This window comes from Stegostoma tigrinum, chromosome 33 (assembly GCF_030684315.1).
Source record: "Stegostoma tigrinum isolate sSteTig4 chromosome 33, sSteTig4.hap1, whole genome shotgun sequence".
Classification (NCBI taxonomy): Eukaryota; Metazoa; Chordata; class Chondrichthyes; order Orectolobiformes; family Stegostomatidae; genus Stegostoma; species Stegostoma tigrinum.
In genome coordinates, this window is record NC_081386.1 from 11,203,711 (window position 1) to 11,218,130 (window position 14,420).

The 14,420-nt window shown below is 39.7% G+C and overlaps 1 long non-coding RNA gene across 1 annotated transcript; it reads left to right on the forward strand.

Annotated features, from left to right (window-relative positions):
* Positions 1-4,256: 4,256 nt before the first annotated feature.
* Positions 4,257-14,045, forward strand: LOC125467171 (uncharacterized). Its single transcript, XR_007250585.2, has 3 exons — positions 4,257-4,311; positions 10,430-10,590; positions 13,936-14,045. It is a non-coding gene; the product is annotated as an uncharacterized LOC125467171 (long non-coding RNA).
* The last annotated feature ends 375 nt before the right edge of the window (positions 14,046-14,420 follow it).

Genomic DNA, 14,420 nt, shown 5'->3' on the forward strand with positions numbered 1-14,420 from the left:
ATGACTGAGGGTGCTAAGGAGGAAAGCCTCTTGGAGCAGCTCGTTCAGTCAAGGCAGTGCTCATAACATAACATAACTGAGGAACAGAGCATATGGAATGCTGCCTCCTTCAAGTTAGGTTTCAGTTTCCCCAACTAGGGTCAAAGAACCATGCGTTTCTGGCAAAAATCGTCATGCTCTTCAAATGTAAAAGTAAAGAATCGTGTTAAAATAAAGAAACACAAAGTAAATGGTAGTCCAGGACTACTCACATGGCATTTATGGAATAAATTGCTGTCCAGAATTGTGATTATTGGCTTGATGCAAATGCTTAGAGAGAAACGAACAGCTTCTAGATCTAAGTCCCTGTTGAATTCCATGTTGACTTACAGTAAGGCTGGAGTGATGATTTTACCTTCTTAACATTAATCTATAAGGGATCAAACATCTATTCAAGTTAATGATTCCCCCACATAAGCACATCTCAGACCGCCCTTGAGTTTCATCTATTTTGAGGTGAGAATTCCTTTTTGATCTTTGATAAATTAGGGAAAACTAAACTTGAGCATTTGTAAGTTAAATTGAAATTCAAATTTGGCTGTTATTTTATGTCGTACTTTCAACACGCATCTACCTCCTGAGTGCTTGTTATTATACCAGAAAGCTGTCTTGGACCAAGTAGATGCATTATACTCTGCTATATACTTTAGACAAAATGGGAACTGAGCATATTGAACTAATTTCATATTTTCCTTCCTCAAAAATATCAATAACGCAGCCACATATTTAAATCCCAAAAATAAATTACTTGGCTATAGCACATAAGTAACCAAAATTCACTTAGCTTTAATTTGCCAATTTGACTATGCCACACTGACAAGCTCAAGCACCACAGCAATTATGGTGAAATGTATAGAATAACCACAAGAACATATTGATGCCTCTGGCATTTATTTTAAAAAGGGACCAAGTGAGTCTAGCCTGGAAAGAATTCCAAATGGATTAAATATGGATATAATCAAAAGGGCCTGAATTAAATCCAGGTACTTAAATTTGCCTGATCTTTATTTCATTGTAACATTGAAAAGTCTCCAAAAGATACTATTGGCACACTTAAAGATGTAAAACTCCCGACCTTGGCGCAATGCTGCTAAAAAGTACAACCGGAACAATCTAGACTCAAAAATACTTCAAGCTATTGTTTTAAAAAGTTTGCAAAGATGTTACGGATCAAGACAAAGGGCTGCTATGTTGAGCAATATTCTTAGAGGTAACCCAGTGTGAGAGGCAATCTACACATAACGTGTTATTTTTGTCATGTATTTTTTGGGAGCATCAATCAACTTGATGTTCATGCTGTGAAAATACTGTGGCTCTCAGAATAAGCACTATCTAAATAAAGGTACTACAGCACTTTTAGCTAATATTCTTGATGCAAGAATTCAACCAAGAGAGGTGCTCCTGAATGGAAAACAATGGAGAAGGCAAAGAACATTCTGGGAGACTTATCCTGGATGTAATTTAGAGAGATTTTTTTAGATTATTACTTTAGTTAATATAAGTGGGGCTTGTGTTTATTGGAACAGCATACATAAGAATTTTGTTTTATTTGGGAATAGTTAGTAAGGGAGGAGTTGTTCAGTTTGTTAGTAGTTCCGTTAATTTGTTCACTGATAGAGTTAAATAAATAAATTGTTACTTGTTGCTTATAAAGTGAGTATCAGGGATTTATTTCATTTAACTTCTGCTTCATAACAACAAGAATACCAAACTAAAGAAGCAAGCCAACGTTTTCTACTTCATGAAGAGTCTGCTTATAGGGTGGCATGTGAATTCAAGTCGTGGCATTGCTAAAGATTGCCATGCATCCACTACTGTTGATTTGTAGTCAACAATCAGGCAAACAACAAATAGGTTGGCTCTAATGGGCAGGGCACTTCCCTGAGAAGCTGGTCAATGAATGATTCTCCGTTATTTTGTTGAGTTGAAATGTGGACAGTGAATGTACATGTTCTTTCAATCTGCAGAAGACATGGAACATAGAACATAGAACAATACAGTGCAGAACAGGCCCTTCGGCCCTCGATGTTCCACTGACCTATGAACTAATCTAAACCCCTCCCCCGACACTATCCCATCATTATCCATAGTCTTATCCAAGGACTGTTTAAATGTCCCTAACGTGGCTGAGTTAACTACATTGGCACGCAGGGCGTTCCACGCCCTTACCACTTTCTGAGTAAAGAACCTGCCTCTGACATCTGTCTTAAATCTATCACCCCTCAATTTGTAGCTATGCCCCCTTGTACAAGCTGAAGTCATCACCCTCGGAAAAAGACTCTCACTGTCCACCCTATCTAATCCTCTGATCATCTTGCATGTCTCTATTAAATCCCCTCTTAACCTCCTTCTCTCCAATGAGAACAGACCCAAGTCCCTCAGACTTTCTTCATAGGGCCTGCGCCCCAGACCAGGCAACATCCTGGTAAATCTCATCTGCACCTTCTCCAATGCTTCCACATCCTTCCTGTAATGGGGCGACCAGAACTGCACGGAATATTCCAAATGGGGCCGCACTAGTGTTTTGTACAGTTGCAGCATGACATCACGGCTCTGGAACGCAATCCCTCTACCAATAAAACCTAACACACCGTAAGCCTTCTTAACAGCACTATCAACCTGGGTGGCAACTTTCGGGGATCTATGTACATGGACACCAAGGTCCCTCGGCACATCCCCACTACCAAGAATCTTTCCATTGACCCGATATTCTGCCTTCGTATTATTCCTCCCAAAGTGAATCACCTCACATTTATCTGTATTAAACTCCATTTGCCACCTTTCAGCCCAATCCTGTCTTTCCAAGACAGGAAAATGTGTATTGATAAAAACAAAATATGTTAATATATAAATATATAGCTTCCAGCATATACATGTGCGCCATACTGTGAGCCTGACTGACAATCTTAAATTAGTTGTCGGCCTAATTCCTTGCACATTCAGCATTATCTAGCAAATTCTGTCCAATTGCAAAATTACGTCTCATGTTAGACAATATATCACACGATTTGCAAGCGGGGTCTGGCTGGCTGCTGTGAACAGCCAAAAAGATGTTTGATGTGAACCTTCATTCTTTGAGAAGTACAACCTACATACTGGACATCATACAAGTGCCAAAATTCATATATCACGTTACTCATTTATGAGATAAAAGGAATATCTTTTTGTTTTGACAGCAGTATCCTGTTACTCGTTATTTATTTTGCTGCAGTTGCCATGCCTGTTCCTCAGTCATTTAAGATACCTTACATTTCCAGGTAATCTGAGGTATACTGGCCATTTTTCAGGACCAAGTGTAGCCATTGTAGGGCTAATCATAACTTTGTATGATATACACCGAGAAATGATCTGATCAGGGAATGCAATGGTCTTGAGATATTATCATTGGACTATTGATCCAGAGACCCTGGGGATCCAGGTTTGAATCCTGCCATAGCAGATAGTGGAATTGAATCCATAAAAGCATCTGGAATTAAGAGTCTACTTATGCCCATTAAAATATTGGCTGATTTTCTGGAAAGCCCCATCTGGTTCACCAGGCGAGGAACCTGCTATCCTGACCTGGTCTCACCTATAGGCGACTCCAGACTGATAGGAATGTGGTTGACTCTCAACTGTCCTCTGGGCAATTAGGGATGTGCAATAAATGCTGGTCTGGTCAGTGACACCTACATCCTGTGAATGAATTTTAAAATATGATAGCCATTATCTCTCAGTATAGCATAAAAATTCCCCTAACATTACATTTTACTTTAGTAGTTGGAATCTGTTCTTTTTAATTGTGGATTTTTTTTTCCCATTTTCCCGAGCCAAATGACTGTGGCCTTAAAGCTACTGATGTATGTCTACTTCCTGTAAAGTCTTGGCCTGGTGTTTGAGCTCAATTTCCAACCATGATTTGTGAAGGTCAGCAATTGTCTGACATTGGAAAATGAGATTGGTTTTTCCTTCAAGGGCAGTTGTGTAATAGTTTAGCCATTGCAAAATGCCTATGTTTTTATCTCGCCACTGTCAATCACATTTTAGATAAAAAGAGCTTGCATTTATATTGTCTTTTTTTACAGCCTCAGAAAATCTCCAAATATTTTACAGTTAATGAAATGCATTTAAAATGAAGTTACTTGTATAGAGAGGAATTGCAATGACTAATTTGCACTCAGCTAACTCCCACAAACAGAAATGAAATAAATGACCCAGTCATCTCTTTCTGGCATTGGCAGTGAAGTAATTGTTGAATACGACTCTGCGAGAGCCCTCCAGTTCTTCTGCAAAGTAAGTTTTAAAACTTCATTCATGGCTAGTGAGCAAGCTCACTAGCCCAGAATTTATTGTTCAACTGACTTGTCTTTAAGATGATGGTGATGAAATACCTTCTTAAACTGCATTGTCTATTTGATACTGGTACACCTACGATATTGCTAGGGAAGCAATTCAAGTGCTTTGATCCAGTAACCCAAAAACATTGGTTATAAACTCCTAGATCAGAATGGTGACAATGGCTTGGAGGAGAGCATGCAGGTATTTCCCTGTACCTGCTGCCCTTGCCTGCCCTTGTCATGATAGTGGTCATGTGTTGTGTGCTAACAATATTCAACAAAGAAGGAAGATTTTTCTTACTCCAGTATGTCACTGCACGACATCATATCCAACAATGCAGCACTCTCTCACTTCTACACTGGCAGTATTAGCCTCTGCATTGAGACTTTGTTTAACATGCCCAGTAGCGTCACACAAGCTAATACATATTCCATGTTTGATCATGTCAGGGAATGAGTCTCATTTGTTTGTTTCCTATGCTTCAATTCTTTTTCACATGATGTTTTAGCACATCAATCTACAACAAACTAATACATCAACATAACAACCCATACAGAAGTGCACAATTAAATTCTTGGGCTCAAAGTGAATTGTCAAACTTTTTAAAATGTATATTTACTCTCCCTTCCCTTGAGTTCATGCATTATAATTCCTCCTCAATTATATAAAATGTTTCTGTTAATCTGATTGCGTTTCTTGCTTTATGGGTAGATTTTCAATTATATTTATTGCAACATGTTTCAACAATCGGGCATAATACTTTATAATTCAATGACTGTCTCAGCTGTTATAAGCTGTACAATGTTTCTTCTACTGTGAAGCTACTCAATAGAGACTTTTTTTTCAAATTATTCTCTTTGATACTATTTAATTTAACTGATGATCATATTAAATTAGGTTCACACTTTAGGTTTCCTTTCTGTTTGAAACTGGGTGAAGTTATGTTTCTCTCTTGGTTTCAGACAGTAACTCAGAGTGAGGATAAATTTACTTGCAATTTAAGAGAATTAATTACTAAGGTGTCAGACCTGTTGCACATTTCCTGTCTGACATTTCTCAAACTCTGTCCTATCTGCAGGGAAGAATTGAAATGCCAGATGGTGCCTTTAATTTTGAGACATTGACATTCATTTATTTAATTTGATATATTGTTCTAATCATTTATTTTCTAGTACATTTTATTGCTTACTATTTGATCTCAGTAGTCTGAAAAAAGACTGGCAAAAGTTTGTTTATATATTATGAAATGTAAAGAAAATCTGGGCAACTGAGTCCCCTTTATTCTCAAAACACAACCATGTAGACAATGGAAGCTGTATTTCTGTAATCAATCAAAACAAGTTAAGCTAAAGGGAGTTGCAGTCTAATTTTCTCCAGCTAATACCATTTCTAGGCCAGCATAAAATTAGCTATGAATTTGTTTCACATAAGTTAAAGTGTTCAGTAAATCCACTTTCCTATTCATAAGATTCACGTCTGTTGATAGCTTATTTCGTCCTTCAATTTCAGCTAAAACTGAGAAAACAATCATTTGAAAGTGGTGTTCTTATTGCTGGGCAGTTAATCCAGGTAATATTCTGGAGATCCAGGTACACCACAGCAGATGATGGAATTGGAATTCAGTAAAAATCTGGAATTACGAGTCTAATGATTGTCAATTGTCAGGAAAAACCCATCCAGTTCACCAATGCCCTTTTGGGAAGGAAACTGCCATCCTTACCTGGTCTAGATAACATGTGACTCCAGACCTACAGCAATGCGGTTGACTCTTAACTACTCTCTGCATTGGCAATGAGTGCTGGTTTGGCCAGTGACATCCTCATCCTGTTGAGTAATATACTCCAAAGCCAGCCACTGTTAATGAGCTTACGGAATGGAAAATTTCAACTTATCTGTACAGCGATAAGAATAGCGATTAGTGATACTGTAGCACAGGCCCTTGTTTGGAGGTATATTGGAGTGTGGAGGTGAGGAAGAAGCAAAGACAGGAAAACTGTGGCGTGGACTGAATGAACCCTATGAATAAAAGTAGAGAAAAGGAAAAAACTGAAGCATACAGGTAGGGATTATTAAATATGTAGGTAACCCTCTGAGGTCAGCTGTGATGTTGCTGTGATCATGTGTCAGTATTCAACTTAAGACTTTGGATCCTGTAGTTCAAGGACTCTGTTACTCTGGAGTCTTACCATCACGTGCATTCTGACAATGTGATATTGGGTACTGCAGATGCTGGAGAGTCCAAGATAACAAAGTGTGGAGCTGGATGAACACAGCAGGCCAAGCAGCATCTCAGGAACACAAAAGCTGACGTTTCGGGCGTAGACCCTTCATCAGAGAGGGGGATGGGGAGAGGGAACTGGAATAAATAGGGAGAGAGGGGGAGGTGGACCGAAGATAGAGAGAAAACAAGATAGCTGGAGAGGAGAGTATAGGTGACGAGGTAGGGTGGGGATAGGTCAGTAGGGAAGATGGACAGGTCAAGGAGGCAGGATGAGGTGGTTGGTAGGAAATGGAGGTGTGGCTTGAGGTGGGAGGAAGGGATGGGTGAGAGGAAGAACAGGTTAGGGAAGCAGAGACAGGCTGGTTAAAATAGTATCAGAGATAATGGGAACTGCAGATGCTGGAGAATTCCAAGATAATAAAATGTGAGGTCCAGCCTCACATTTTATTATCAGAGACAGGCTGGGCTGGTTTTGGGATGCAGTGGGGGGAGGGGACGAGCTGGGCTGGTTTTGGGATGCAGTGGGGGGAGGGGAAGAACTGGGCTGGTTTTAGGATGCAGTGGGGGAAGGGGGGATTTTGAAGCTTGTGAAGTCCACATTGATACCATTGGGCTACAGGGTTCCCAAGCGGAATACGAGTTGCTGTTCCTGCAACATTCGGGTGGCATCATTGTGGCACTGCAGGAGGCCCATGATGGACATGTCATCTGAGGAATGGGAGGGGGCGTTGAAATGGTTCGCGACTGGGAGATGCAATTGTTTGTTGCGAACCGAGCAGAGGTGCTGTGCGATGCAGTCCCCAAGCCTCCGTTGGTTTCCCCAATGTAGAGGAAGCCACACTGGGTGCAATGGATACAATATACCACATTGGCAGATGTGCAGGTGAACATCTGCTTGATATGGAAGGTCATCTTGGGGCCTGGGATGGGGGTGAGGGAGGAGGTGTGGGGGCAAGTGTAGCACTTCCTGCGGTTGCAGGGGAAAGTGCCGGGTGTGGTGGGGTTGGAGGGGAGTGTGGAGCGGACAAGGGAGTTGTGAAGAGAGTGGTCTCTCTGGAAGGCAGACAAAGGTGGAGATGGAAAAATGGCTTGGGTGGTGGGGTCGGATTGTATTTGGCGGAAGTGTCGGAGGATGATATGTTGTATCCGGAGGTTGGTAAGGTGGTATGTGAGAACGAGGGGGATCCTCTGGGGGCGGTTGTGGTGGCGGTTGGGTGTGAGGGATGTGTTGCGGGAAATGTGGGAGACGCGGTCAAGGGCGTTCTTGACCACTGCCGGGGGAAAGTTGCGGTCGTTGAAGAACTTGGACATCTGGGATGTGTGGGAGTGAAATGCCTCATCCTGGGAGCAGATGCAGCGGAGGCAGAGGAATTGGGACTAGGGGATGGAATTTTTGCAGGAGGGAGGGTGGGAGGAGGTATATTCTAGGTAGCTGTGGGAGTCAGTGGGCTTGAAATGGACATCAGTTTCTAGCTGGTTACCTGAGATGGAGATTGAGAGGTCCAGGAAGGTGAAGGATGTGTTGGAGATGGCCCAGGTGAACTAGAGATGTAATTTGTTCTGGGTAAGAATCACCTTAGACTTGAAATGATAACTCTGTTACTCTCTGCACAGATGACGCCAGACATTTTGAGATTCTCTCGCATTCTTTGTGTTTGTTTTTTATTAATACAAAAGGTTTTGTTCGTTACCTAGATGCCTGGCTTTAGTTTGTATCAAAACACAAAGAACTCAGACTAGAACCAGATAAAACATAAAAACAAGAAACACTTGTACTTGTTTACTTGCTCTTTCATGAATACAAGATCTCACAAAGTCCAAGGTCAGTGGGGCAAGTCAGCATTAAATTTGGAACAAAGCTGTATATTTGGTGGTAGAAATAGCATAAATGGTTACTTTTGCCAGTTTCTGCTGTTCTCCAGCTCATGTTATATAAATACAAGTTGTTGTTGTGAGTTGTTTTAGAGAATATTCTTGGTCACCAGCTGTGATATGAATGGGAGTGGCTGATCCAATGGGAATTCCATGGAATCCTTCTTTCCGTCAACTGATCAGCAAGATGCTTTCCTTTAATCTGATAGGACATCATCATGACCATGTAACATCAGTGAAACTTGTCAGTGGATAGATTCTGGACAATTACCCCCCTTGACCTCTTCTATCCCTCACCTCCTGACTTCACACTTAAAAATCTACTGTCCAGTTCCACATTCTTAATATCTAACCAAGAATCAAAATTGGTTTGATCAGTTCTGCTATACTCTGCTGCCTTTCTCATAATTTTCTCTCTCTTAGTTACTAATTACAATCCACCAGATGTTAAAGTTTGTTGTCTTATGTTAGTTTTCTACATGTAATAAAGTAATGAAGCACTATTTAGATGTGTGTATCCTGATAGTGTTATTGTGAATTTATTGTTTCTGTCTGTTGTGCCAAATCTTGGTCATTAACAAGGACATAATGTTCATTGAAAAGAGGAGGACAAGGATATTTATTTTATACATATAATTTCTTTATCTAACAACAACTATGCATACAAAAGCATCTCATCAGCTTTAAAATACTTTGGGACATCCAGTGGAAATATAAAGTGATTTATAAATGCAAGATTTTATGATACAACCAGGAACTAAGGCATGAGTGAATGCTAGGTTAAATGTGTTAATATAAAAGAAATAAGCTTGATACATATAATGCAATCGCATCTTTAAGGCTTTTCTTTATTTATAATAGATGAGGTTCCACCACAGTTATTAAGTCAGCAAGTATACCGCCTACTTGTGATCATTGGTTGCCACGACTGGCAAATGAATGGCTGATCTATTGTTTGCCCTTCGTCAAGTTGGTTTCAGCTCGGATATTGGCCCAGGACCTCAAGAGAACTCTGTGTTCTTTGGAATCGACTGCCTGAACCCATGCCAAGATAATATAGTTTGCCAATAGGCCCCTCAATGCCCAGGGCTGTTTTTGCTCCACAACATGGTCCTCTGAAGTATTCAATAGTAACTCAGGCATCTTTCGTGCTGTAATCAGTGGCAATCACTTTGTAGGAGGCCTAGTACCAGTTAATAAGCACAAAAGACATGTTATACACCAGTGATTGGTGGTTTTCATTCCTACTTGCAAGTGGTTTTTATCCTAACTGTGGTGTTGTAATTTGTTAGTATTTCTGGGCACCAAAATTTAATCTTGTCTGTTGTAATTGGACACAAGAAGCTTATACAGAAAACAGAAATTGGTAAATAAAATGGTTCATGCTTTCTTACCCTGGTAAGTTAATAGAGGTGTTGGTTAATCATGTTTGGGAAGGAGATGGAGGAGTGGTCATTTCACTGCGCTAATTGTCTGGGGATGTGAGTTCAAATCCTACCTTGGTGAGATATGAATTTGCTGAAAATAATCTGGACCTAAAACACTAATCTACTGGTAAATATGTAATCACTGTCAATTTAGAACAACTATTTGTTTCTTGAATGTTATTTAGGGAAGAAAGTCTGCAGTTCTCATCTAGCATATGGGTAACTCCAGACCCACAGCAATGTGGTTGATTCCAAACTGCCCTCCGAGCCATTAGGGAAAGGCAAATAGTGCTGGCCTGGCCAGTGACATGCACGTTCCAATCCCAAACAAACAATTTTTGTAAAATACCAGCTTCTATCAATCGGACAATAACAAACCCAGATAAGACATGAGGAAATTTTAATGGTGGTAGGTTTTGAGAACCATAGGTTCAAAGTCATCTGTTCCCACCTCAAGCAAATAACACTCACATGCCATATTATGCATCTGTAGTATTTTAAAGTTTTACTTGCTGATAGAAATCTATCTAATTTGTTTTCAACATTCTCCAAGGAAACATAGGAACTCTCCAGTTGTTCACTGAAATGGCCGAGTTGGTGAGGATTTAATATTTTAATAATCTCAAAGCTGAACACCAAACACATCTCCAAAGCATGTACTTACAGTTTTCAGAGATGGGAAGGACAACAAACTCCCCCTTAAGAAGAGGTTTGGTAAGTATTACGGTGATGCCAAATACCTTCATTAACTTTCGTCATACTTGGCATGAAGGAAGATGGAGGTCGGGCATTTCAGCTGTTTGCAGGAGATGTTCAGGGAGTGTCCTGTGACCAGTTGTTTCGCAAATGACAAGTTAGGGGAAGGTCAGAATAGTTTCCTTGACAAGGTAATTACTGCTTGTAGGCCAAGATAAGAAGGTCCCTCTCCAAGCCCGTTAAATTTAGTTTCTTTCCCACTCACCATCAGAGTCCACGCTCTTTGGAAATCAAGTCACCCGCAGATCGCTAATCAGCATCTGCCATCGGTCTGGGAGCCTCTACTCTTAGACCCACACCAAAATCTGCCACCCATCTTTGGCTCCAACACCTTCTCATGATCCACAACAGCATCACAGTTCAGGTTCTCCCTTTCCACTCCACCACCTCAGCAATGTTGAGAATCATCTCATCTCATCAAGATCGGTTATATATCTCACACACTCCTAATTTACCAGCTGCAGGTGCAATATCTATTTCTAGCCTGTGGTCTACTCCACAGTGGTCTGTTTGTGACAGAGAGCCAAATCTGTCAATCAGGCTACCTTCTAGATGGAAACTTCATTTTTGAAAAAACGTTAATCCAGACTTGAAATGTTAACTCTGATTTTCTCTGCAAAGATGTTGCCCAACTTGTTAGAATTTTTCAGCATTGCCTGTGTTTGCTTCAGATTTCCCATGTCTGCAATATGTTGCCTTTGCTCTGAGGGAGAATCTAACCAATGTTCTCTCTATCACAGATGACATTGCTGTTCTTGGGGAAGCTAGCCATGAGCATGATACAAATTTTCATGCATTCAGCAAAAAGATCAAGCATACTTATCACAGCAAATTATGTCAAATAAACATGAACCAAATCAACGTCTTCAGATCAATCTACTTTTCAACTGTTATTATGTAGCATCCAACCAAAATGGAAAAGATATAAAAGATTCCTACGTCAGAAGTCAAAAGCAGCCTACATTTCTTCAACTTTCTTTCCCCATATATTCTAAATCTTGCAAACAAAGCATACCTTCCTTGAGATTTACACTTCAAAGCTATATCGTATATTTGACAGGATGATCACCAGTACATCTTTCAAGCAGTCAAAAAATGTCTGTCTTCCAGAAAGAGTGTTCTTCAATATTATGATTCCTCCAAATTACCACATTGAAAATGAATGCTGTGCAGAACAACCTCAGAGCATGTTCCTTAAAGGGTGACTAGCAAATTGCATTTGCTTCTAAGTCCTTATGAGAACTTAGGCAATCTGCTGCAACATAGAAGGTAAATTCTCACTGCCGATTTTAGAACACAAAAGAATCATAGTCCCTACAATGTGGAAGCAGGCTGTTTAGCCCATCAAGTCTACACTGACACTTGAAGGGCATATGACCCAGACCCAACCCCTACACTATCTCTGTAACACTGCATTTCCCATGGCCAACTCCACCTAACCTGCACAACCCTAGATACTATGGGCAATTGAGCATGATCAATCAGCCTAACCTGCACTTCTTTGGGCTGTGGGTGGAAACCAGAGCACCCAGAGAAAACTCATGTAGAATGTGCATACTCCACACAGACAGCTGCTTGAGGAATCGATCTTGGGTCCCTGACACTGTGAGACAGTAACAGTAACAAGTGTGCCACAGTGCTATTCACTTCATATGTATCTATCCAGCACGTATTTAACTGTTTGTATACTTCATAAGTGATGTTTTAAAAACAAGTGCACATTCATGACTACAACATCAACTTGTGTGTATCCATGTGCATGATTTTGAGGGTAATAAAATGCAAACATGCTCACAGATGTCAATTTCCAATGATCTTAGCTGAATTCGAAATCCACCAAACCTAGAAAGGGTTATTAATGACTCCGAGTTCTGTAAAGTTAAAGCTCCATGAAGAATGCCAGGAAACCCTGGCTCCCAAGGAATAAATCTCCTTCCCCCGATCTCACCAAATTCACCCTAATGAAGAGGGATGCCTTCTATAAGTTAGTTTGGAATTTGTGTCACGCTCTTTCCAGTGAAATTTTTACCATTGTGAACAAGGGAATTTTGTTTCAAATAACCTACAGTTTTTATATATTTACATTTTTGGGGAACAATTAAATTTTTACTTTATGTGGCAGTTAAAATACTCCATCTCCTATCACATTGCAGATTTAGAGTGAAAATGAATAACAGATAAAGTGGTGTTAGAGAGCATGAATAATGGGATTAGGCATTCGGGTACAACTCAATATCCATTTGAAAGACATACATTGTGTATTTACTTTTATGGATAGTTTTGGTTTTGTTATATATAAATATTTCCAAAGCTTAGACTAACTTTGCATCGGAGAAGTCGAGTTGGTTACAATACAATAGTTTCCTGTTATACATGGTGTAGTGATGCCAGTATTGGACTGGTGTGGACAAGATCATAAATCACACAATGCTAGTTTGTAATCCAACAGGTTTATTTGAAAACTCAAGCTTTCTGAGCCTTGCTCTTTCTTAGGATGTTAGTGAGAGAGGTCGCATCTGACACAGAATTTGTAAGTAAAACAGCAAAGATTACACTGTCTCTCTCCCACCCCACAAGTACATACATGCACGCGCGCGCGCGCGCGCGCACACACACACACACACACACACACACACACACACACGCACGCACATAAATGTAAATATATAGGGTGAATTTGTATTTGCAGATGCATACTGTTTCAAAATGCTCACAATTTATAGACAGTCAGTCAATGTGGCATTTGATAAATTCCTATTTCAGCAATAAAACCAGTCTGACTCAAAACCAAAACACAAATAGATTCTAAACAAGGCATCATATCTCACATGCATTGTCTGACCTAAAATGTCATCTCTTCTTTACACTGATAACAATTTTACTTCTCTCAGGGCTGTGACTTGAAAGAAATTTGGGAATTTATATATACATATTAATCATTAAAACCTTGTAACTGATTACAGATTTAAAAGCTTCTTAGGTTTGTTTCATACATCCCCATCGGTTGTGTAACCCTTTGAGCTTTAACTTATAAACTCTGTGTCTGATGCAACTTCTCTCATTTAAACCTGAAGAAACAGCAAGACTCTGAAAGCTTGTGTTTTCAAATAAACCTGTTGGACTATAACCTGTTGTCATATGATTTCTGACCTTTCTGCAGCACAGACTGAAGAACCAGGAAGCACACAAAATTGAGACTCCAGAGTGCTATATCAGTTGGGAAGTTGTAATTTAATTGTGACAAATTTACATATAATTTAAGGTCACTGGACCCGAAACATTAACTCTGTATTCTTTCTACAGATGTGCCCAGGCCTGCCGAGCTTTCGCAGTGATTTCTGTTTGCTTACTGATTTACAACATCCACAGTTCTTTGGCATTTTTGTATAGAATTTTTCATAGTTGATGAGGACATTTGAAAAGGACAAAGTCAGAGACTTTTGTAGGATGCAAGTGCATGCAAAAGGATTTTTTAATATAAATAAAAATGGAAGACCGAAAATACTTTCCTTCTTTCTTGCTGCACATTTTATTGACTAATGTATTCAAATATCCCGAGATCACTTCAAAGAGTTTAACTGTAAACACATTAATAATTAGTTTCTGTTGCTGATCAGATATGAAGCTTTCAAAATGGAAGTTTGATTCATTCAATAAAATATTAAAATGTTGTATTAATATGTGATTCACTCAAGAATAAAGAAAAAGTCCCAAACAGTAAAAGTCCATCTAATGACTCAATGAATAAATGCACTTCCTTACGTGGTACAATGTTTTTCTGGAAATCT